This window comes from Salmo salar, chromosome ssa03, assembly GCF_905237065.1.
Source record: "Salmo salar chromosome ssa03, Ssal_v3.1, whole genome shotgun sequence".
NCBI classification, from domain to species: Eukaryota; Metazoa; Chordata; class Actinopteri; order Salmoniformes; family Salmonidae; genus Salmo; species Salmo salar.
In genome coordinates, this window is record NC_059444.1 from 105037442 (window position 1) to 105063798 (window position 26357).

A 26357-nucleotide genomic window follows, 5' to 3' on the forward strand; every position below is an offset into this window, starting at 1 on the left:
AGGATCAAGAAGGTCATTCTGAGAGAGATAGCAGGAGAGCTGGCCAAGGACGGCACGTTCAAGAGTTTTGGAGAGAAAAGAAAGAAGGGATACTGGTCTGTAGTTGTTGACATCGGAGGGATCGAGTGTAGGTTTTTTCAGAAGGGGTGCAACTCTCGCTGAGGAGGCAGAATCAGGAGATAGGTTGGAGAAGGTTTGAGCAGAGGGAAGAGATGATAGGATGGAAGAGGAGAGAGTAGCGGGAGAGAGAGAGCGAAGGTTGGGACGGCGCAATACCATCCGAGTAGGGGCAGAGTGAGAAGTGTTGGATGAGAGCAAGAGGGAAATGGATACAAGGTAGTGGTCGGAGATTTGGAGGGGAGTTGCAATGAGATTAGTGGAAGAACAGCATCTAGTAAAGATGAGGTCAAGCGTATTGCCTGCCTTGTGAGTAGGGGGGGAAGGTGAGAGGGTGAGGTCAAAAGAGGAGAGGAGTGGAAAGAAGGAGGCAGAGAGGAATGAGTCAAAGGTAGACGTGGGGAGGTTAACCTCTTGGGGCTAGGTGGGACGCTAGCGTGCCACCTGTGGTGCACTCCATCAACAGCAGGTGCATTTCAAGAGCGGCAAATTTGAATCCAAATAAATGTCAAAATTCAAATTTTTCAAAAATACAACTATGTTACACCATTTGAAAGATAAACATCTCCTTAATCTAACCACGTTTTACGATTTCAAAAAGGTTTTACGGCGAAAGCATAAATTTAGAGTATGTTAGGACAGTACATTTACAAGAGTTGTGTGTAATGTTTTGTCAAGTCAAAGACAGGGTCACCAAAACCATAAAACCAGCTAAAATGATACACTAACCTTTTACAATCTCCATCAGATGACACTCCTAGGACATTATGTTAGACAATGCATGCATTTTTAGTTCTATCAAGTTCATATTTATATACAAAAACAGCGTTTTACTATGGCATTGATGTTGAGGAAATCGTTTCCTCCAATAACCGGCAGTCAAGTCAGCGTCACAAATTAAATAATTAAAATTAGAAAACATTGGTAAAATATTATATTGTCATTTAAAGAATTATAGATTTACATCTTTTGAACGCAATCAACTTGCCAGATTTAAAAATAACCTTACTGGGAAATCACACTTTGCAATAATCTGAGCACTGTGCCCAGAAAAATACGCGTTGCGATACAGACTAGACGTCATGTTGGGGAGATCTAAAATCGAAAATACTATGTAAATAATCCATTACCTTTGATTCTCTTCATCAGATGTCACTTCCAGGTATCACAGGTCCATAACGAATGTAGTTTTGTTCAAAAAAGCTCATCATTTATGTCCAAAAATCTCCGTCTCGTTAGCACATGATGTAAGCCAGCCGGACTTCTCGTCATGAACGAGGGGAAAAAATATATTTCCGTTCGTTCAAACATGTCAAACGTTGTATAGCATAAATCATTAGGGCCTTTTTTAACCAGAACATGAATAATATTCAAGGTGGACGAATGCATAGCCTTTTATAACGTATTGGAACGAGGGTACCCAACATGAAGTAGCGCCAGGTGTCTAATGGGACATCACCGTTCCATGGCTCTTGTTCGGTCAGATCTCCCTCCAGAAGACTCAAAACACTTTGTAAAGGCTGGTGACATCTAGTGGAAGCAATAGGAAGTGCCAAAATATTCCTAAAACCCTGTGTTTTTCAATGGGATAGGTTTAAAATCAATACAACACATCAGGTATCCACTTCCTGTCAGAAAATGTCTCAGGGTTTTGCCTGCCAAATGAGTTCTGTTATACTCACAGACACCATTCAAACAGTTTTGGAAACTTTAGAGTGTTTTCTATCCATATATAATAAGTATATGCATATTCTAGTTACTGGGTAGGATTAGTAACCAGATTAAATCGGGTACATTTTTTTTATCCAGACGTGCAAATGCTGCCCCCTAGACCCAACAGGTTAAAGTCACCCAGAACTGTGAGAGGTGAGCCATCCTCAGGAAAGGAACTTATCAAGGCGTCAAGCTCATTGATGAACTCTCCAAGGGAACCTGGAGGGCGATAAATGATAAGGATGTTAAGCTTGAAAGGGCTGGTAACTGTGACAGCATGGAATTCAAATGAGGAGATAGACAGATGGGTCAGGGGAGAAAGAGAGAATGTCCACTTGGGAGAGATGAGGATTCCAGTGCCACCACCCTGCTGGCTCGATGCTCTCGGGGTATGCGAGAACACGTGGGCAGACGAAGAGAGAGCAGTAGGAGTAGCAGTGTTATCTGTGGTAATCCATGTTCCCGTCAGCGCCAGGAAGTCTAGGGACTGGAGGGTAACATAGGCTGAGATGAACTCAGCCTTGTTGGCCGCAGACCGGCAGTTCCAGAGGCTGCCGGAGACCTGGAACTCCACGCGGGTCGTGCACGCTGGGACCACCAGGTTAGAGTGGCAGCGGCCACGCGGTGTGAAGCGTTTGTATGGCCTGTGCAGAGAGGAGAGAACAGGGATAGACAGACACATAGTTGACAAGCTACAGAAGTGTTGTTTCTTGTATTATTGTCTCCTGTGTCTTTAGAGAACTGTTTCACTTTGATATCCTTTTTCTTCTGTCCTGATTTTCTCTTTCTTTTCTTCTGTTAACTAGATATTCTTTGTTGTTCTTCGTTAGCTAGCTAGCTTCTTCCAAAAGAGTCCCTAGCAACTGCTTAGCAACTGGTAAACAATTCAGCTTGCTAAGATAACTACAATTTTATGAAAAATAGTTATTTTTCAAAAGCCTATCTTCTTTGTTTGTTGCTTGTTTTTTCTCCTATTCAGTCTTGCAGTTTTCTTTTGCTTTTTTCCGATGTACTTCACTCTAAAAACCATGTAAATTTCAATATTTGTAGGAGCTCATTTTTCAGCTGCTGCTGCTCAAATTGGAGTTCCGGAACAGTATAACATGTGATCATTCAACAAGTCTCAAGTTACCTTAACTGCTCCTTTTGATACCTAGAAACATCTACATTAAATGAATTAGTGAAAAGTGAGTTAACATTCTAATGTGAATGATGATGATTTCTAATATTGTATCTGGTTTCATCCATCAGATGTCTGTGATCTCACACTGGACCTAAACACAGTAAACAGACACCTCTCTCTGTCTGAGGAGAACAGAAAGGTGACATGTAGGAGAGAGAAGCAGCCGTATCCTGATCACCCAGAGAGATTTGAGGACTGGAGACAGGTGCTGTGTGGAGAGGGTTTGACTGGGCGCTGTTACTGGGAGGTAGAGTGGAGTGGGAGAGGGGAGGTTGAGTGGAGTGGGGGGGCTGTTATAGGAGTGACATATAAAGGAATCAACAGGAGAGGAGTGGTTAAGTACTGTTGTCTTGGATCCAATGACAAGTCCTGGAGTCTGTTCTGCTATGACAACAGTTACTCTGCCTGTCACAATAATAACTCCACTACCATAGATGTCCCCTCCTCCAGCTCCCACAGAGTAGGAGTGTATCTGGACTGGTCAGCCGGCACTCTGTCCTTCTATAGAGCCTCCTCTGACACACTGACCCACCTGATCACATTCACCTCCACATTCACTGAGCCCCTCTATCCAGGGTTTTGGGTTTATTCTGTTGGCTCTTCAGTGTCCCTGAAATAATAACTGGACACACACACACACACACACACACACACACACACACACACACACACACACACACACACTGGACAAACACACACACACACACACTGGACAAACACACACACACTGGACACACACACAAACACACACACACAAACACACACAAACACACACACACACACTGGACACACAAACTGGGCACACACACACTGGACACACACACACACTGGACACACACACACACACACACACACACACACACACACTGAACACACACTGAACACACACTGAACACACACAAACTGGACACAAAATGGACACACACACTCAACACACACACTGAACAAACACACACAAACACATTCTGGACACACGCACACTGGACAAACGAAAACACACACACACTCACACACATATACACACACACACACTGGACACACACACACACACACACACACACACACACACACTGGACCACACACACACACACACACACACACACACACACACACACACACACACACACTTGTCAAACAAAAATACACACACACACACACACACACACACTGGACACACACACACACACACACTGGACAAACAAAGTGGACAAACACACACACTGGACACACACACACACAAACACTGGATACACACAGACACACACACACTGGACACACACACTAGACAAACACACACACACACTGGACACACACACACACACACTGGACACACACACACACACACTGGACACACACACACACACTGGACACACACACACACACTGGACACACACACACACACTGGCACACACACACACACACTGGACACACACACACACACACACACACTGGACACACACACACACACACACTGGACAAACACACACACACACACACACACACACTGGACAAACACACACACACACACACTGGACAAACACACACACAAACACACTGGACAAACACACACACACACACACACACACACACTGGACAAACACACACACACACACTGGACAAACACACACACACTGGACTCCACACACACACACACTGGACTCACACACACTGGACTCACACACACTGGACACACACACACACACACACTGGACACACACACACACACACACTGGACACACACACACACACACTGGACACACACACACACACACTGGACACACACACGCAAACACTGGACAAACACACACACACACACACACACACTGGACAAACACACACACACACACACTGGACAAACACACACACACACTGGACAAACACACACACACACTGGACAAACACACACACACACACACACTGGACAAACACACACACACACACACACACTGGACAAACACACACACACTGGACAAAAACAAACACACACACACACACACACACACACTGGACAAACACACACACACACACACTGGACAAACACACACACACACACACACACACACACACACACTGGACAAACACACACACACACACACACACACACACACACACACACACACACACACACACACACACACACAAACACACACACACACACAAACACACACACACTGGACACACACACAAACACACACACACACAAACACACACACTGGACACACAAACTGGGCACACACACACACACACTGGACACACACACACACACACACTGGACACACACTGGACACACACACACACACACACACACACTGAACACACACTGAACACACACTGAACACACACAAACTGGACACAAAATGGACACACACACTCAACACACACACTGAACAAACACACACAAACACATTCTGGACACACGCACACTGGACAAACGAAAACACACACAGACTCACACACATACACACACACACACTGGACACACACACACACACACACACACACACACTGGACACACACACACACACACACACACACACACACACACACACACACTGGTCAAACAAAAATACACACACACACACACACTGGACACACACACACACACACACTGGACAAACAAAGTGGACAAACACACACACTGGACACACACACACACAAACACTGGATACACACAGACACACACACACTGGACACACACACACACAAACACTGGATACACACAGACACACACACACTGGACACACACACTAGACAAACACACACACACACACACTGGACTCACACACACACACTGGACACACACACACACTGGACACACACACACACACACTGGACACACACACACACACACACTGGACACACACACACACACACTGGACACACACACACACACACTGGACACACACACACACACACTGGACACACACACACACACACTGGACACACACACACACACACTGGACACACACACACACACACTGGACACACACACACACACACTGGACACACACACACACACTGGACACACACACACACACTGGACACACACACACACACTGGACACACACTGGACAAACACACACACACTGGACACACACTGGACAAACACACACACACACACACACACTGGACAAACACACACACACACACACACACTGGACAAACACACACACACACACACTGGACAAACACACACACACACTGGACAAACACACACACACACTGGACAAACACACACACACACTGGACTCACACACACACACTGGACACACACACACACTGGACACACACACACACACACTGGACACACACACACACACTGGACACACACACACACACTGGACACACACACACACACACACACACACACACACTGGACACACACACACACACACACACTGGACACACACACTGGACAAACACACACACACACACACACACTGGACAAACACACACACACACACACTGGACAAACAGTAACATTCTCAGAACATACTGCACTTGTTTTATCCTGTTTTAGATGTATCCTCTGTTTAAACATTTAAACTCTTACAATAACACTGTTAAAATACCAATGTGATCATTTCTTGTCTTTTATGTTGGAAAAACAAATTGTACAATTATATGTGGACATACGCTCCATAGTTGTACAAGTATATATGATTATATTGTACTTATCATAATAAAACATACTTGAAACAAGAAAAAGCATGTTAATAGTGGAAACAGTTTTGTTATTGATTTTTACATTGCTTCTCCCTGTCTCATGTTGACGTTTGTCATGAATCTTGACCTGGAGGCAGAACTGTGCGATTTCCTCTAGATATGTCAGCTGCAAAGTCAGAATTGGCTGTGGAAAATGTTGTTTTATGGTCTTAATTTAAGGGAAGGATTAGCAGTGTGGTTGAGGTTAGGATTAAAATCGGATTATATTACTTTGTGCCTGTGCAAGCTAGTGAATATTTTGCTGAACTGCCTCCAGGGCAAGATTCATGACAATAAATGCCAACCTGCCTCCAGAACAAGATTCATGACAATAAATGCCAACCTGCCTCCAGGACAAGATTCATGACAATAAATGCCAACCTGCCTCCAGAACAAGATTCATGACAATAAATGCCAACCTGCCTCCAGGGCAAGATTCATGACAATAAATGCCAACCTGCCTCCAGGGCAAGATTCATGACAATAAATGCCAACCTGCCTCCAGGACAAGATTCATGACAATAAATGCCAACCTGCCTCCAGAACAAGATTCATGACAATAAATGCCAACCTGCCTCCAGGGCAAGATTCATGACAATAAATGCCAACCTGCCTCCCAGTCGTCCCCTCCTTATCTTTACAAGGCTGCAGAACATGCAAGCTAGTGATGTGGGGGTTCTCTCATAACCCTCAGTCCCCAGGTGGGTAGATGGCAGGTTGAATAAAGAGAAGCTAGTGATGTGGGGGTTCTCTCATAACCCTCAGTCCCCAGGTGGGTAGATGGCAGGTTGAATAAAGAGAAGCTAGTGATGTGGGGGTTCTCTCATAACCCTCAGTCCCCAGGTGGGTAGATGGCAGGTTGAATAAAGAGAAGCTAGTGATGTGGGGGTTCTCTCATAACCCTCAGTCCCCAGGTGGGTAGATGGCAGGTTGAATAAAGAGAAGCTAGTGATGTGGGGGTTCTCTCATAGTCCCCAGGTGGGTAGATGGCAGGTTGAATAAAGAGAAGCTAGTGATGTGGGGGTTCTCTCATAACCCTCAGTCCCCAGGTGGGTAGATGGCAGGTTGAATAAAGAGAAGCTAGTGATGTGGGGGTTCTCTCATAACCCTCAGTCCCCAGGTGGGTAGATGGCAGGTTGAATAAAGAGAAGCTAGTGATGTGGGGGTTCTCCCATAACCCTCAGTCCCCAGGTGGGTAGATGGCAGGTTGTATAAAGAGAAGCTAGTGATGTGGGGGTTCTCTCATAACCCTCAGTCCCCAGGTGGGTAGATGGCAGGTTGAATAAAGAGAAGCTAGTGATGTGGGGGTTCTCTCATAACCCTCAGTCCCCAGGTGGGTAGATGGCAGGTTGAATAAAGAGAAGCTAGTGATGTGGGGGTTCTCTCATAACCCTCAGTCCCCAGGTGGGTAGATGGCAGGTTGAATAAAGAGAAAACAATAGGCTACATAAAACAATCCATAAATGTATAGTTATTATGTAATTAACACAAAACATTAAGGACACATTTCTTTCCATGACAAACTGACCAGGCGTAACTCAATATTAGGAAGGTATCCTTAATATTTTGTCCACTCAGTGGCTCTGACCCTTTACATAACAGTCAATCCTCTTTTCCAGGAAACCTTCTTTAAATTTCCCCAAATGCTTCCACACTGCTGCTCTCTCACAGCTGCTCCAGGGCCTCTTGGGTTGAGGAGTCATTCTCTTCTAACCTGATCACTGCTGCTCCAGGACCTCTTGGGTTGAGGAGTCATTCTCTTCTAACCTGATCACAGCTGCTCCAGGACCTCTTGGGTTGAGGAGTCATTCTCTTCTAACCTGATCACTAACAAAGAAAAGATTCAAACAAATAAACATGATGGTCCAACATAATGAGGGGGGGTATAGGGAAGGTAGGGGAGAGGAGGGGGTATAGGGAAGGTAGGGGAGAGGAGGGGGTATAGGGAAGGTAGGGGAGAGGAGGGGGGTATAGGGAAGGTAGGGGAGAGGAGGGGGGACTTCCTCCATGTCAGGTAAGCAGCCTCCAAGTCTACCCTCACCAACTGACCAGACTGAGTGAGTTCTGAACATCCCTCTGTCCTCTGATGCTGTGTCCAAGTCTTCTTGGGTCTTTCTGGTGTCTCTGTCTTGACTCTTTAGTGAGTTTTTTCAGTTCTTTCCCAGGCTGCCTGAAAAACACAAAAAGATGGCAACTACATAAGAGTTATAAACTATCAAAATAAAGAGAATCCCACACTCCATATATAAACTCCCAGTCATTTATTGGGTATTTACCAACGTTTCAGCATCACTGTGCCTTCTTCAGGGTGATGTCATCAATACTTGAACCAGGTTATGTAGAAAAACAGTGCAATTAGTGCAAACAATGACAATAGAGAGGGGTGTGTCATAATGATTAAGTTAATTACAATGAACTAATGAAACTGTTAAAAAAAACAATAGTTTATGGCATATTAAATATAAAAAAATAGTAGGGTATATTATATATATCCGGCTCTCCATGTAATCTGATTCATTATGATATAGGATCAGGTCCCCCCTCTCCATGTAATCTGATTCATTATGATCTAGGATCAGGTCCCCCCTCTCCATGTAATCTGATTCATTATGATCTAGGATCAGGTCCCACCTCTCCATGTAATCTGATTCATTATAATCTAAGGTCAGGTCGCCCCTCTCCACGTAATCTGATTCATTATGATCTAGGATCAGGTCCCACCTCTCCATGTAATCTGATTCATTATAATCTAAGATCAGGTCGCCCCTCTCCATGTAATCTGATTCATTATGATCTAGGATCAGGTCCCCCCCTCTCCATGTAATCTGATTCATTATGATATAGGATCAGGTCCCCCCTCTCCATGTAATCTGATTCATTATGATCTAGGATCAGGTCCCCCCCTCTCCATGTAATCTGATTCATTATGATCTAGGATCAGTCCCATCTCTCCATGTAATCTGATTCATTATGATATAGGATCTTTTTATTTTTATTATTTGACCTTTATTTAACCAGGTAGGCCAGTTTAGAATAAGTTCTCATTTACAACTGCGACCTGGCCAAGAATAAAGAAAAGCAGTGTGACAGAAACAACAACACAGAGTTACATGGAATAAACAAGCGTACAGTCAACACAACAGAAAAAAGAAAGTCTATATACAGTGTGTGCAAATGGCGTGAGGAGGTATGGCAATAAATAGGCCGTAGTAGCAAAGTAATGACAATTTAGCTGATTAACACTGGAGTGATAGATGAGCAGATGATGATGTGTAAGTAGAGATACTGGTGTGCAAAAGAGCAGCAAAGTAAATAAAAACAATATGGGGATGAGGTAGGTAGATTGGGTGGGCTATTTACAGATGGACTATGTACAGCTGCAGCGATCGGTTAGCTGCTCAGATAGCTGATGTTTAAAGTTAGTGAGGGAGCAATAAGTCTCCGCCTTCAGCGATTTTTGCAATTCGTTCCAGTCACTGGCAGCAGAGAACTGGAAGGAAAGGCGGCCAAAGGAGGTGTTGGCTTTGGGGAATGAACAGTGAGATGTACCTGCTGGAGCGCGTGCTACGGGTGGGTGTTGTTATCGTGACCAGTGAGCTGAGCTAAGGCGGAGCTTTACCTAGCATAGACTTATAAATGACCTGGAGCCAGTGGGTCTGACGACGAATATGTAGCGATGGCCAGCCGACTAAAATGACCTGAGTTGCAATCATGAAAAAAAACTACCCGGCCTTCATGGTTTGACATTGAGAACATTGGGAGAGATGAGAGCTGACGTTTTAGTAAATGTGCAGATTACGTATCTCAGTCACAGACAAGAAGCTCAATTAAGACATTATCTTCACCACTGGGACTGGGGACAACAGGACCACAGGCCAAATAATACAGCTCAACACTTCCACACTACCACAGTGAGTAGAATCAGGCTTCAGAACAAAGAAAACTTGCAAAATTATTAATGATGAATTGTATTAGACGTTATTAGACATTTCTGTTGTTGAGGAGGATGGGAGACCCACAGAGACGTCAAAATGTGTTTCTAAAATCGTCAAAGAGTAATTATTTTAACCTAAAGCATTTAATAAAGACACTTACAGTACAATATTATGGGGAATAGGAATGAGAGGGCTACTTACACCATTTTGGGAAGGGATCACAGCAGTGATTGAATGAGGGTATGAGGCATGAGTTGAGGTGTTCAGAGACTTGACCAGTGCAGGACAGGATTTGACTGGGAAGACAATAACACAAAAACACTACACAGTGAGACAAAAGAGCTAAGAATGAGTTACTCCAAGCAAGGAGTCAAATAGATGTGTAATATTGTGATTGTGATTGACTCTACATAAAGTAATGAGAGAAAAATTGACAGGGGTTCCCTCACTGTGCTTAGAGAGGAAACATTCAATGTGCCAGTGGATGAGGGGGCCACATGAGACGTGGCTTCCAGTTCATGTGAGGAGGTAGTTGACAATGGTAGTGGAGTGGTCATCGCTTGTTAAACCATGGAACAGGAGGGGACTCAGCTGGAAATACAGACAGCAGATACGTTCCCTTGAAGCTGAGCCATCGTAGGTTTGAACAACAAGTTTGTCCATGAAGATAAACACGGAATTCACATCTCGCCCACTTGACAAATCAAAGTAGCCCAAGAAACTTTTTCTGAATAAAGCCCTAATCATCCACATACAGAACCTGACAATAACTGAGAACGGCAAGCAGACTGGTGGCAACCATAGGTCCCAGAGTGGGGGGGGGGAATTTTTTGCACTGGGGCCCAGAGTTTGTCCTTATCTGTTGACCTAACCAGGAAAACTCTGGACCCTATAAGGTATGACAGTGATGAATCAGTTGTAAAAGGTTTTGTAAGGGCTCTGATGGAACCAGTTTTAACTAAATCAGGGCACATGGTTTTAATAACTCTTAGTGCTCGCGGACCGCTAGAAAAACATCTACGACAACATCCGGTGAAATTGCAGAGCTCCAAATTCAAAATAGAAATATATTAAACATTCATGAAAATACAAGTGTCATACATCATTTAAAAGCTTAGAATCTTGGCAATCGAACTGCGTTGTCAGATATCAAAAAGGCTTTACGGTGAAAGCATAGGTTTCGATTATCTGAGGACAGCACCCCACAACAACAGATTTTCCAAACAAGCACAGGCGTCACAGAATCCCAAATAGCGATAAAATAAATCACTTACCTTTGAAGATCTTCCTCTGTTTGCAATTCCAAGGGTCCCAGCTACAGAATGAATGGTCGTTTTGTTCGATAAAGTCCTTCTTTATATGCCAAAATAGTCTGTTTAGCAGGCGCCATGACTTCAGAAATCCACTCCTTCAACATGCAGACAAAGAAGTTCTAAAAGCTACCAGTAAATTTCGTCCAAACAAGTCAAATAACGTGTCTATATCATCCTCAGGTTGTCTAAAATGTAAATAAACTATAATATTTCATACGGAAAGTACTGTGTTCAATAGGAATGACAAATTCGCAAGTGCGCACCCTCTCCATCGCGCGCAAAAACACTGAAGTGACCCAAGCAGTCAGCTCACTGAAAGTGTAAATATTTATTTATTTTTCAAAATAGAAGCCTCAAAACCTTGAATAAATACTGCTGACATCTAGTGGAAGCTATTATGAATTGCAATCTGGGTGACAGACATAGGAGTTTTCAATAGCTTTACAAATATGAGCCTGTTATTTTATTTATTTATTTTTTGGTCGGATTTTCTTTGGGTTTTCGCCTGCCATATCTGTTCTGTTATACTCACAGACATTATTTTAACAATTTTGGAAACGTCAGAGTGTTTTCTTTCCAAATCTACCAATTATATGCATAGCTTCTGGGCCTGAGTAACAGGCATTTTACTTTGGGCTCGCCAGACTCTCTGAACTTCCGAAAACTGCCCCCTAGCCCTAAGACGTTTTAACGGTCCTCACACTGTTAATGCTCTCATTTCATAGATGCGTACTGCTCACCTGTTCATCTCGTAATGAATAATGTGGAAATTGAGCAAGTTGAGGTGACTAAACTGCTTGGAGTAACCCTGGATTGTAAACTGCCATGGTCAAAACATATTGATACGACAGTAGCTAAGATGTGGAGAAGTCTTTCCATAATAAAGCCCTGCTCTACATTTTTAACAACACTATCAACAAGGCAGGTCCTACAGGCCCTAGTTTCTACCTTCTGTCATGGGACTTCTGTTCCCAATGTTCATAAACCGAACTTCAATTAAACTACTCAGTCTGCCCCCCAGAGGGTGTAAGATTCTGGTTGAATGAAGCAGACAGAGAGCCAGCCTACAATTGGTCAGAATGTTTATTTACGAGAGCTCTGAATATCATACAATGTACACAGCCTTTTATACCTGACATTTGGTCATACCATATGTCATACCCCTTACAAATGCCCCTCCTCTTCTTTAACACTGTCAATGCTTATTTACAAGTCTTCTCCATCTCATACATTGCTTATCATATCCTGCCCCATGTTACATAATCTACTGCAAGCCTAAAGGTTTCAATTTTAAATTAACTTTACTGGGTAATCACACTTTGCGATAAAAGGAGATGCGATACTCAGAAAATGAGCCTGGAATACTAGCGCCGCGCCATCTTGGAACAATCGCATGTCACATCTCATCTTGTATAATATTGTCAATAATCGCCTACCTTTAGTTGTCTTCATCAGAAAGCACTCAGAATCCCAGGTCCACAACAGATGTATTTTCGGTCGAAAAAGTCCATAATTCATGTTCCATTAACCTGCTGTTGGTAGCGTGTCCTAGGGCTATCTCCAAATCTTCCGACGTGCGCGGGACAGAAGTTTAGGAAAATGTACTTTTCCCCTCCTCTAGGTTCGTTCAAACATGTCAAACGTTGTAAAACATTAATCTTCAGGGCCTGTAACACCAAGAGAGCCAATAAGATTTGACGGGGACGATTGCAGAGTGTTTTGAAACACTTCCAAAGGTGGGGGTAGACAGGGCCGCCGACGTCATAATGGTGATGGCCCATCCCCTGTGACCAATTTCCAACGCGTATCATTCACTGAGTTTCGACTGTATAAGGCTCAAACCACTGTGAAAAGACTGGGGACATCTAGTGGAAGCAATAGGAAGTGCTCAGTGAACCATTGCTCACGGTTTGATTAATAGGCAAAGTGATGAAGTCGAGTCCACAATTCAGAATTACACTTCCTGTTTCAATCGGTCTCGGGGTTTTGACTGCCATATGAGTTCTGTTATACTCACAGACACCATTCAAACAGTTTTAGAAACTTTAGGGTGTGTTCTATCCATATATAATAAGTATATGCATGTCCTAGCTTCTGAGTTTGATTAGTAGGCCGTTGAAAATGGGAACGAATTTTTTTCAAAATGCGCTGTGGCGCTCCCTAACCTAGGGTAGCCCCAAGAGGTCAACTTTTCTGACACACACACATTAGTACATTCATCTTATAATCACTCGGTTATACCTTTTTTAGGGTGAAATCATTTAGTCAAACCTTTAACCTCTATGGGACCGGCGGGACGAATTCGTCCCACCTACATAACAGCCACTGCCAGCCTGTGGCGCGATTTTCAAAACCTTAAAAATCCTATTACTTCAATTTCTCAAACATATGACTATTTTACAGCCATTTAAAGATAAGACTCTCGTTAATCTAACAACACTGTCCGATTTCAAAAGGCTTTACAACGAAAGCAAAACATTAGATTATGTCAGCAGAGTACCAAGCCAGAAATAATCAGACACCCATTTTTCAAGCCAGCATATAATGTCACCAAAACCCAGAAGACAGCTAAATGCAGCACTCACCTTTGATGATCTTCATCAGATGACAACCCTAGGACATTATGTTATACAATACATGCATGTTTTGTTCAATCAAGTTCATATTTATATCAAAAACCAGCTTTTTACATTAGCATGTGACGTTCAGAACTAGCATACCCCCGCAAACTTCCGGGGAATTCGCTAACATTTTACTAAATTACTCACGATAAACGTTCACAAAAAGCATAACAATTATTTTAAGAATTATAGATACAGACCTCCTCTATGCACTCGATATGTCCGATTTTAAAATAGCTTTTTGGTGAAAGCACATTTTGCAATATTCTAAGTACATAGCCCAGGCATCACGGGCTCGCTATTTAGACACCCGCAAGTTTAGCACTCACCATAATCATATTTACTATTATAAAAATGTCATTACCTTTTGTTGTCTTCGTCAGAATACACACCCAGGACAGCTACTTCAATAACAAATGTTGGTTTGGTCCAAAATAATCCATCGTTATATCCGAATAGCGGCGTTTTGTTCGTATGCGTTCCAGACACTATCCGAAATAGTAAAGAAGTGTCGCGCGCTTGGCGCAATTCCTGACAATAAAATTCAAAGTATTCCATTACCGTACGTCGAAGCATGTCAACCGCTGTTTAAAATCAATTTTTACGTCATTTTTCTCGTAGAAAAGCGATAATATTCCGACAGGGAATCTCCTTTTCGGCAAACAGAGGAAAAAAATCCCAAAGGCGGGGGCGGTCGGGGTCACGCGCATAAGCTAGTGTCTCTTGATGGGCCACTTGAGAAAGGCGATAATGTGTTTCAGCCTGGGGCTGGAATGACGACATTCTGTTTTTTCCCGGGCTCTGAGAGCCTATGGAAGACGTGGGAAGTGTCACGTTAGAGCAGAGATCCTTAGTAAATGATAGAGATGGAAAACAAGTTCAACAAATGGTCAGACAGGCCACTTCCTGTAAAGGAATCTCTCAGGTTTTGACCTGCCATTTGAGTTCTGTTATACTCACAGACACCATTCAAACAGTTTTAGAAAATTTAGGGTGTTTTCTATCCATATGTAATAAGTATATGCATATTCTAGTTACTGAGTAGGAGTGGTAACCAGATTAAATCGGGTATGTTTTTTATCCAGCCGTGTCAATGCTGCCCCCTAGCCCTAACAGGTTAATCATATTATTTCCATTACAATCAACCCTATTGGCTAAATATTTCACATAGACTATAACACATCTATTTTTATTGGATTCAGAAATGTCACACAAAATCAAACTAGATCAAAGAAAACGAATACATGTATTTTCATTACATACTTATCAATGACTGTTCTAAGCCTATGTCCAGTCATAACTCTTCGGATTAGGATTTTTGCTATGACCTTCATTTAGAGAAACAGTCTTCCTAAACATTAAAGATGGTCTCGTCTAACATGGGCTCCTCGTAATTGAATGAATCCTCCACAAGGCTCGGCGGTAGGTATTTGTCATCCCACTGGTCTGAACTTGGAATCGGTCCGTATCTCACCATCTGCTCCGTCATCGATCTCTCCAGAGCCCTGGAAATGAGACCTCTCACACAAGGGACCAAACAACAACCACATAATATCAACACAGTCATACAGGTGAAAGCAGCCCACAACACAGTGATTACAACCTTTTTCCATTTTCCGAACGTACTATCAAACCATCCCGTGAGTGCCGTGTCCACCCTGGAATTTTCTGCTAACTCCTGAGCTAAATTGTTTAGACCGGCCAGGGCCTTGGTCACTGATCCATCTGGAGCTGTGTTCTCAGGGATGAAAGTACAGCATTCAGATCCGAACATCACACACACACCACCCTTTTCAGCCAGAAGCATATCCAAAGCTATTTTATTCTGCCATACCATCAAAGTGGTCGCAGCTGTCTGTTCTGCTAACCCTTGAATTGCCTCTCTGGTATAGTTGATGAAACGCTGTTGGTTATAATAAATGTAATTTATCCAATCCACATTTTTATTGAGAGTCAACCACCAAAAAAGACTTGATTCCAATCCAGCCCATATCTGATTCCTTGCTTTAAACTCATCAGGCACCCCCCTTGGAACCCCAATGCTATCAATGTAAATTCTATCGTCAAAGGACCCTCTCTTTCACCTGGCACTGGGTCTTTGTGTTGTATAAGGGTGAAGGGCATGCCTAACTGTACCAATGCACAAATACCAGTACAATTTGCAGGCAGGTTTGGCCACAGCTTCATACCTCCACACAACCACCAGACATCCGCTCTCTGCCTTTTTATCTTACTAAAGTCCTCGGAACTCAACCACCCAGTCAGGTCCCTCATTGTCTCGTCAGTTGTAACATTCTCTGTCCTATTGCATGTTCTTACTTCCCCTACGTTCCATCCGTGTGTGTTGTGTCGAGCCACACAATAATAGTCTCCTCCTGCGACTGTGAAAGGGGAAGTCTGGATCTAACAGGCACATAGGATACAGATAATGCAGATCAGTGCAACTGTCTGGCTTCCTTGCCTTCATGAACAGCTTTACCATACAGGCCATTCCCTTTGGTAAATTAATTCCATCGAGTAGAAAGGGGATGGTTGTCAACTGAAGTTTGGCTGTTGTGCAGGCATAACCTTCTTCTTTAGCTACTGATCTAGCTGTATACTGAATCCATTCCAGCCATAGGTTGGAATCCCCAAACCAAGTCTCCACCTCAATCACTTCCTTAAGATCTTTCGTCTGAACTATCCTCACCGGTCCTTGGCTCTGGATGACTACACGGGTAATGTCAGTTTTATCAGGGGTACTACTGGTATTCTGGCTGGCGGTAGAACTATCTCCTGTCCTAACCTCTACTACTCGGAATGGTACCGCAGTGTCGACAATGGTCTGGTCAAGGCCAACATACCATAACCCTAAATCCTCTTTCTTTATGCTTTTAATGGTCATTCCTATCTTCAAGCAATACTTCCCTTGCTCTGGATTGCAGTCAAAAACCCTGGCCTTCACTATACACCATCTGTTTCTATATTGGGTGTGTGGATTGACATAGCCTTCTCTCTCTGTGTGAGCTATGACCCGATTCCATGAGTTACACCGGGATCTACACAGATATCTTCCCCATGAAGTCCGAGTCCTAGACTGCCAGGAGGTTAGGGACCCCATTTGGTCTGCATAGAACTCTATTGAGACATCCTTCCCTAACTCTACTCTCACTTCCTTTTTATCCAGATCGAGTGACCTTTTGTACCTAGGCCATAAAAACTCCTCATCTTCTACATTATGGGTCAAGTCACCACTTTCTGACTTCTCGAGTGGTTCATGGTGTATTAGGAATATGGCTCCCACAATCAGACAGCTCAGACTGACCAGTACCCCTGTAAAGCCCCACCCCCTCCTGGAGAATATATCACTGGCTAGAGGCCAACCCACACTTTCACTTCTATGAACGCACACAGTGAGGATCGGGCGGGTTTGGGAATCTTCGTTAGAGAGGTAACCCCCGAACCTTATTGGTATTCGGTTCTTCTCCTAACTCTGTGATTGTTCGACAGTGTCAGTGTGTCTTACCCTCCCGCAATGTGTGATATGAACCCAGGTAGCTCTTTCAGCTATTCTCACCACGAAGGCTATTACCAGGAACACTTGGTATGGGCCCTCCCACCGTGGCTGCTTCCAGTTCTTTTCTCCTGAGGGACTGGATCCACACCCAGTCTCCTGGTTGGATTGAGTGAATCATCTTCTCCTGTAATTCACCTGTTGGACACAAAGTCTCGGACACATGGGTTTGGTTAACCTCTCTGGGCTAGGCGGGACGAATTCGTCCCACCTACGTAACAGCCAGTTGAATCCTGTGGCGCGATTTTCAAAATCTTTGAAATGCTAATACTTCAATTTCTCAAACCTATGACTATTTTACAGCTATTTAAAGACAAGACTCTCCTTTATCTAACCACACTGTCCGATTTCAAAAAGGCTTTACAACGAAAGCAAAACATTAGATTATGTCAGCAGAGTACCAAGCCAGAAATAATCAGACACCCATTTTTCAAGCTAGCATATAATGTCACAAAAAACAAAACCACAGCTAAATGCAGCACTAACCTTGGATGATCTTCATTAGATGACAACCCTAGGACATTATGTTATACAATACATGCATGTTTTGTTCAATCAAGTTCATATTTATATAAAAAAACCAGCTTTTTTACATTAGCATGTGACGTTCAGAACTAGCATACCCCCCCGCAAACCTCTGGTGAATTTACTAAATTACTCACGATAAACGTTCACAAAAACATAACAATTATTTTAAGAATTATAGATACAGAACTCCTCTATGCACTCGATATGTCCGATTTTAATATAGCTTTTTGGTGAAAGCACATTTTGCAATATTCTAAGTACATAGCCCAACCATCACGGGCTAGCTATTTAGACACCCGGCAAGTTTAGCCTTCACCAAAGTCAGATTTACTATAAGAAAAATGGTCTTACCTTTCCTGTTCTTCGTCAGAATGCACTCCCAGGACTTCTACTTCAATAACAAATGTTGGTTTGGTCCCAAATAATCCATCGTTATATCCAAACAGCGTCGTTTTGTTCATGCGTTCTAGACACTATCCGAATGTAAAATCAGGGTCGCGCGCATGGCGCATTTCGTGACAAAACATTTCTAAATATTCCATTACCGTACCTCGAAGCATGTCATCCGCTGTTTAAAATCAATTTTTATGCAATTTATCTCGTAAAAAAGCGATAATATTCCAACCGGGAATCTGCGTTTCGATAAATAGAGGGAAAAACAGAAAGACGGGGGCGGCCAGTGCACGAGCATGAAGCCCTTTGTCCTCTGATAGACCACTTAGCAAAAGAGCTTGTGTGTTTCAGCCAGGGCTTTGAATTATGTCATTCAGGTTTTTCCTGGGCTCTGAGAGACCATGGAAGCCGTAGGAAGTGTCACGTAACAGCAGAGATCCTTTGTAATGAATAGAGAGGGCAAGAAATGGTCAGACAGGGTACTTCCTGTACAGAATCTTCTCACGTTTTGGCCTGCCAAATGAGTTCTCTTATACCCACAGACACCATTCAAACAGTTTTAGAAACTTTGGAGTGTTTTCTATCCAAAGCTAATAATTATATGCATATTCTAGTTTCTGGGCAGGACTAATAATCAGATTAAATCGGGTACGTTTTTTATCCAGCCATGAAAATACTGCCACCTAGCCATAACAGGTTAAACCCCAGACTACATAAATCAAACACCCCTTAAATAACACACACAACCTGAACCATATGAAACAAATACCCCTCTGCCACCAAATATAATACAATTACTCCCTCTGCTGGCCAGGACATGACAGTACCCCCCCCCCCAAAGGTGCAGACCCCAGAATGCACCTAAAAAGAAAAACCAACAACAAAAACAAAACCCAAATTCCCCCTAAACAAAGGGAGGGAAGGGAGGGTGGCTGCCGTCAACAACGGCACTAGTGCTACCCCCCCCCTCCCCAACCCACCTATACTGGAGGTGGCTTAGGTTCGGGACGTGGACTCCGCTCCACCCTAGGCTTCGCCCACTTAGGTGGCTCTGGACTGACGGGCGGCTCTGAACTGGCGGGCGGCTCTGGCGGCTCTGGACTGGCGGGCGGCTCTGGACTGGCGGGCGGCTCTGGCGGCTCCGGACTGGCGGGCGGCTCCGGACTGGCGGGCGGCTCTGGCGGCTCCGGACTGGCGGGCGGCTCTGGCGGCTCCCGGACTGGCGGGCGGCTCTGACGGCTCCCGGACTGGCGGGCGGCTCTGGCGGCTCCCGGACTGGCGGGCGCTCTGGCGGCTCCGGACTGGCGGGCGGCTCTGGCGGCTCCGGACTGGCGGGCCGCTCTGGCGGCTCCGGACTGGCGGGCCGCTCTGGCGGCTCCGGACTGGCGGGCGCTCTGGCGGCTCCGGACTGGCGGGCGGCTCTGGCGGCTCCGGACTGGCGGGCGGCTCTGGCGGCTCCGGACTGGCGGGCGGCTCTGGCGGCTCCGGACTGGCGGGCCGCTCTGGCGGCTCCGGACTGGCGGGCCGCTCTGGCGGCTCCGGACTGGCGGGCCGCTCTGGACTGGCAGGCGGCTCTGGACTGGCGGGCGGCTCTGGCGGCTCCGGACTGGCGTGCCGCTCTGGCGGCTCCGGACTGGCGGGCCGCTCTGGCGGCTCCGGACTGGCGGGCCGCTCTGGCGGCTCTGGACTGGCGGGCCGCTCTGGACTGGCAGGCGGCTCTGGACTGGTGGGCGGCTCTGGCGGCTCCGGACTGGCGGGCGGTACTGGCGGCTCCGGACTGGTAGCAGACTCACCCGGTTCCGGACAGTGGGCCGTCTCCCCTGGTTCCGGACAGTGGGCCGTCTCCCCTGGTTCCGGACAGTGGGCCGTCTCCCCTGGTTCCGGACACTCTGGACGAGGCACTGTTGCCGGATACTCTGGACGAGGCACTTGCCGGGCACTCTGGATGAGGCACTGTTGCCGGACACTCTGGACGAGGCACTGTTGCCGGACACTCTGGATGAGGCACTGTTGCCGGACACTCTGGACGAGGCACTGTAAGCCTGATGCATGGGGCTGGTAGTGGAGGTACCAGCCTGGGGACAAGCACCTCAAGGCTAGTGCGAGGAGCGGAAACAGGCTGAGTAGGACTAGGCTGACTCACTGGAAGCTTGATACGTGGTGCTGGTACTGGACGTGCCAGACTAGAGGTTCGCACTTCCGGGTCAGCACGAGAGGCGGGAACTGTAACAACTGGGCCAGGGAGGCGCACAGGTGGCCTTGATCGCACCTCCTGCACAACCCGTCCTGGCTGGATGGAACTAGCAGCCCTGTACGAGCGGAGTGCTGGTACAGGGCGAACTGGGCTGTGTAGGGGCCTGATGGTTACCGTGCGTAGAGCGGGAGCAGGGTAGCCTGGTCCTAGGAGGCGTACCGGCGACCAGACGCGCTGCGCAGGCATCCTCCTACCAGGCTGGATGCCCACTCTAGCACGGCATCTGCGAGGGGCTGGAATAACTCGCACTGGACTGTGCGTCCGTATGGCCGAGATCGTGCGCACTTCTTCAAAACACGGCGCCCTCCACTCCATATGTTTCTTCCTATAAGCACGGGTAGCTGGCTTAGGGCTCATCCTTGACCCAGCCAAACTACCCGTGTGCCCCCCCCACCCAATTTTTTTTATTGGGGGTGCCTCTCGTGCTTCTCCCTCAGCGCGTACATAGCCTCATATCGACGCCTCTCCGCCTTGGCCACCTCTATCTCTTCCCTTGGGCGACGGTATTCCCCAGCCTGGTGCCAAGGTCCTGCCCCGTCCAGAATATCCTCCCAAGTCCAGCTCTCACTATAGTCCATGTATTCCGTCTGCTGCTCCTTTCTCCGCTGCTTGGTCTTTGTTTGGTGGGTTGTTCTGTAACAGTGGTAGCCATTGTTGAATAGACCAAATCGCAGGCGGGATGTGAATACTCATCTTTTAATTATATTAGAATAAAGCATACACGGGAAAACAATAAACAATAACGACTAAACACAGGTTAACCTGTTAGGGCTAGGGGGCAGCATTTGCACGTCTGGATAAATTTTTTTTACCCGATTTAATCTGGTTACTAATCCTACCCAGTAACTAGAATATGCATATACTTATTATATATGGATAGAAAACACTCTAAAGTTTCTAAAACTGTTTGAATGGTGTCTGTGTATAACAGAACTCATTTGGCAGGCAAAACCCTGAGACATTTTCTGACAGGAAGTGGATACCTGATGTGTTGTATTGACTTTAAACCTATCCCATTGAAAAACACAGGGGCTGAGGAATATTTTGGCACTTCCTATTGCTTCCACTAGATGTCACCAGCCTTTACAAAGTGTTTTGAGTCTTCTGGAGGGAGATCTGACCGAACAAGAGCCATGGAACGATGATGTCCCATTAGACACCTGGCGCGAGTTCATGTTGGGTACCCTCGTTCCAATACGTTATAAAAGAGTATGCATTCGTCCACCTTGAATATTATTCATGTTCTGGTTAAAAAGGCCCTAATGATTTATGCTATACAACGTTTGACATGTTTGAACGAACGTAAATATATTTTTTCCCCTCGTTCATGACGAGAAGTCCGGCTGGCTTAGATCATGTGCTAACAAGACGGAGATTTTTGGACATAAATTATGAGCTTTTTTGAACAAAACTACATTCGTTATGGACCTGTGATACCTGGAAGTGACATCTGATGAAGAGAATCAAAGGTAATGGATTATTTACATAGTATTTTCGATTTTAGATCTCCCCAACATGACGTCTAGTCTGTATCGCAGCGCGTATTTTTCTGGGCGCAGTGCTCAGATTATTGCAAAGTGTGATTTCCCAGTAAGGTTATTTTTAAATCTGGCAAGTTGATTGCGTTCAAGAGATGTAAATCTATAATTCTTTAAATGACAATATAATATTTTACCAATGTTTTCTAATTTTAATTATTTAATTTGTGACGCTGACTTGACTGCCGGTTATTGGAGGGAAACGATTTCCTCAACATCAATGCCATAGTAAAACGCTGTTTTTGGATATAAATATGAACTTGATAGAACTAAAAATGCATGCATTGTCTAACATAATGTCCTAGGAGTGTCATCTGATGGAGATTGTAAAAGGTTAGTGCATCATTTTAGCTGGTTTTATGGTTTTGGTGACCCTGTCTTTGACTTGACAAAACATTACACACAACTCTTGTAAATGTACTGTCCTAACATACTCTAAATTTATGCTTTCGCCGTAAAACCTTTTTGAAATCGTAAAACGTGGTTAGATTAAGGAGATGTTTATCTTTCAAATGGTGTAAAATAGTTGTATTTTTGAAAAATTTGAATTTTGACATTTATTTGGATTCAAATTTGCCGCTCTTGAAATGCACCTGCTGTTGATGGAGTGCACCACGGGTGGCACGCTAGCGTCCCACCTAGCCCATAGAGGTTAAGTTTTGCTTAGATTATATAATTACTTATATTATGAATTATTACTCATATGCTTACTTGTAATTTTGTATTAGGTTGAGATTAGTCTCAAAACTGTGGAATATAGTGGTAAAATTACAAACTCTATTATGCACATCATTTACATAAACCTTAAATCTAAACATTTCCACTGTCTGTTTCTCTCATGTAAGAAGAAGACAGTGTTTTCCTTCTCTTGTTTCTCAGTAACTTAGTCACGTGGCCAAAGACAAAAGGGCCGTCTGAGAGTGACCAGTTTTTTGGTCCATCCTGTTTTTTCCCTATCTTTCAAGGGTACAGCTGTGTGGAGGGGGGGTTGTGGGGTCACGAGTCCCTCGTGGGCGCTCTCCGGGGTTCGCACGGCACACCACAACTGAGAGAAGAGAAACGGTCCACCGATAAATAAGACAGGCAGTAGCTAGATCATTCACATCCCTGTCTTCCTGAATGTATTATACTAATTCTGTTTCTACTGAGTGTACAAAAAATGAACAATACCTTCGTAATATTGAGTTACCCCCGCCCCCCCCCCCCCTTTTGCACTCAGAACAGTCTCAATTCGTTGGGTCATGGACACTACAAGGTGTGGAAAGCGTTCCATAGGGATGCTGTGCCCATGTTGACTCCAATGCTTCCCCACAGTTGTGGCAAGTTGGCAGGATGTCCTTTGGGTGGTGGACCATTCTTGATACACACAGGAAACTGTTGAGTGTGAAAAAACCCAGCAGCGTTGCAGTTCTTGACACAAACCAGTGCGCCTGGCACCTATTACCATACCCCCCCCCCCCACCGATCAACTGTAAGTGCTGTTATTGTGAAGTGGAAATGTCTAGGAGCAACAACGGCAGAGATCGATGTGGAAGAACTTGACTGGCCTGCAAACCTCAACCCACCTCAACCCCATCATACACCTTCGGGATGAATCGGAACGCCGACTGCGAGCCAGGACCTAATCGCCCCAACATCAGTGACCCGACCTCACTAATGCTCTTGTGGCTGAATGGAAGCAAGTCCCCCCTCAGCAATGTACCACAATCTAGCAGCAAAGTCTGTGACCAACTCCATGTCAATGCCCATGATTTTGGAATGAGATGTTCGATGAGCACGTGTCCACATACTTTTGTAGTGTATTTTGATCTTGCCCATTCACACTCTGAATGACACACACACACAATCCATGTCTCAATTGTCTCAAGCATTTTTTTTTATTACCTGTCTCCTCCCCTCCTTCATCTAGACTGATTGAAGTGGATTTAACAAGTGACATCAATAAGGGATCGTAGCTTTCACCTGGATTCACCTGGTCTGTCTAATGTCATAGAAAGAGAAGGCATTCTTAACCTGTTAGGGCTAGGGGGCAGCATTTGCACGTCTGGATAAAAAAATGTACCCGATTTAATCTGGTTACTAATCCTACCCAGTAACTAGAATATGCATATACTTATTATATATGGATAGAAAACACTCTAAAGTTTCTAAAACTGTTTGAATGGTGTCTGTGAGTATAACAGAACTCATTTGGCAGGCAAAACCCTGAGACATTTTCTGACAGGAAGTGGATACCTGATGTGTTGCATTGACTTTAAACCTATCCCATTGAAAAACACAGGGGCTGAGGAATATTTTGGCACTTCCTATTGCTTCCACTAGATGTCACCAGCCTTTACAAAGTGTTTTGAGTCTTCTGGAGGGAGATCTGACCGAACAAGAGCCATGGAACGATGATGTCCCATTAGACACCTGGCGCGAGTTCATGTTGGGTACCCTCGTTCCAATACGTTATAAAAGAGTATGCATTCGTCCACCTTGAATATTATTCATGTTCTGGTTAAAAAAGGCCCTAATGATTTATGCTATACAACGTTTGACATGTTTGAACGAACGTAAATATATTTTTTCCCCTCGTTCATGACGAGAAGTCTGGCTGGCTTAGATCATGTGCTAACAAGACGGAGATTTTTGGACATAAATGATGAGCTTTTTTGAACAAAACTCCATTCGTTATGGACCTGTGATACCTGGAAGTGACATCTGATGAAGAGAATCAAAGGTAATGGATTATTTACATAGTATTTTCGATTTTAGATCTCCCCAAGATGACGTCTAGTCTGTATCGCAACGCGTATTTTTCTGGGCGCAGTGCTCAGATTATTGCAAAGTGTGATTTCCCAGTAAGGTTATTTTTAAATCTGGCAAGTTGATTGCGTTCAAGAGATGTAAATCTATAATTCTTTAAATGACAATATAATATTTTACCAATGTTTTCTAATTTTAATTATTTAATTTGTGACGCTGACTTGACTGCCGGTTATTGGAGGGAAACGATTTCCTCAACATCAATGCCATAGTAAAACGCTGTTTTTGGATATAAATATGAACTTGATAGAACTAAAAATGCATGCATTGTCTAACATAATGTCCTAGGAGTGTCATCTGATGGAGATTGTAAAAGGTTAGTGCATCATTTTAGCTGGTTTTATGGTTTTGGTGACCCTGTCTTTGACTTGACAAAACATTACACACAACTCTTGTAAATGTACTGTCCTAACATACTCTAAATTTATGCTTTCGCCGTAAAACCTTTTTGAAATCGTAAAACGTGGTTAGATTAAGGAGATGTTTATCTTTCAAATGGTGTAAAATAGTTGTATTTTTGAAAAATTTGAATTTTGACATTTATTTGGATTCAAATTTGCCGCTCTTGAAATGCACCTGCTGTTGATGGAGTGCACCACGGGTGGCACGCTAGCGTCCCACCTAGCCCATAGAGGTTAATGTGTTGTACATTCAGTTACACTGTTATAATAACCAAACAGTTGGATAAAACAAATA

The 26357-nt window shown here is 44.5% G+C and overlaps 1 protein-coding gene and 1 long non-coding RNA gene across 2 annotated transcripts in view; one reads left to right on the forward strand and one right to left on the reverse strand.

Moving 5' to 3' along the window:
• The window catches only part of LOC123741825 (uncharacterized), an 8534-nt gene extending 4894 nt beyond the window's left edge, over nt 1-3640 (forward strand). Inside the window, exon 3 of the long non-coding RNA XR_006769375.1 lies at nt 3082-3640. This is a non-coding gene — a long non-coding RNA (uncharacterized lncRNA). The remainder of the gene's footprint in view (nt 1-3081) is intronic.
• LOC123741878 (zinc finger protein 184-like) overlaps nt 1-26357 on the reverse strand; it is a gene marked incomplete at both ends in the record, with an annotated part of 464177 nt that overhangs the window by 420170 nt on the left and 17650 nt on the right. The window lies entirely within an intron of this gene.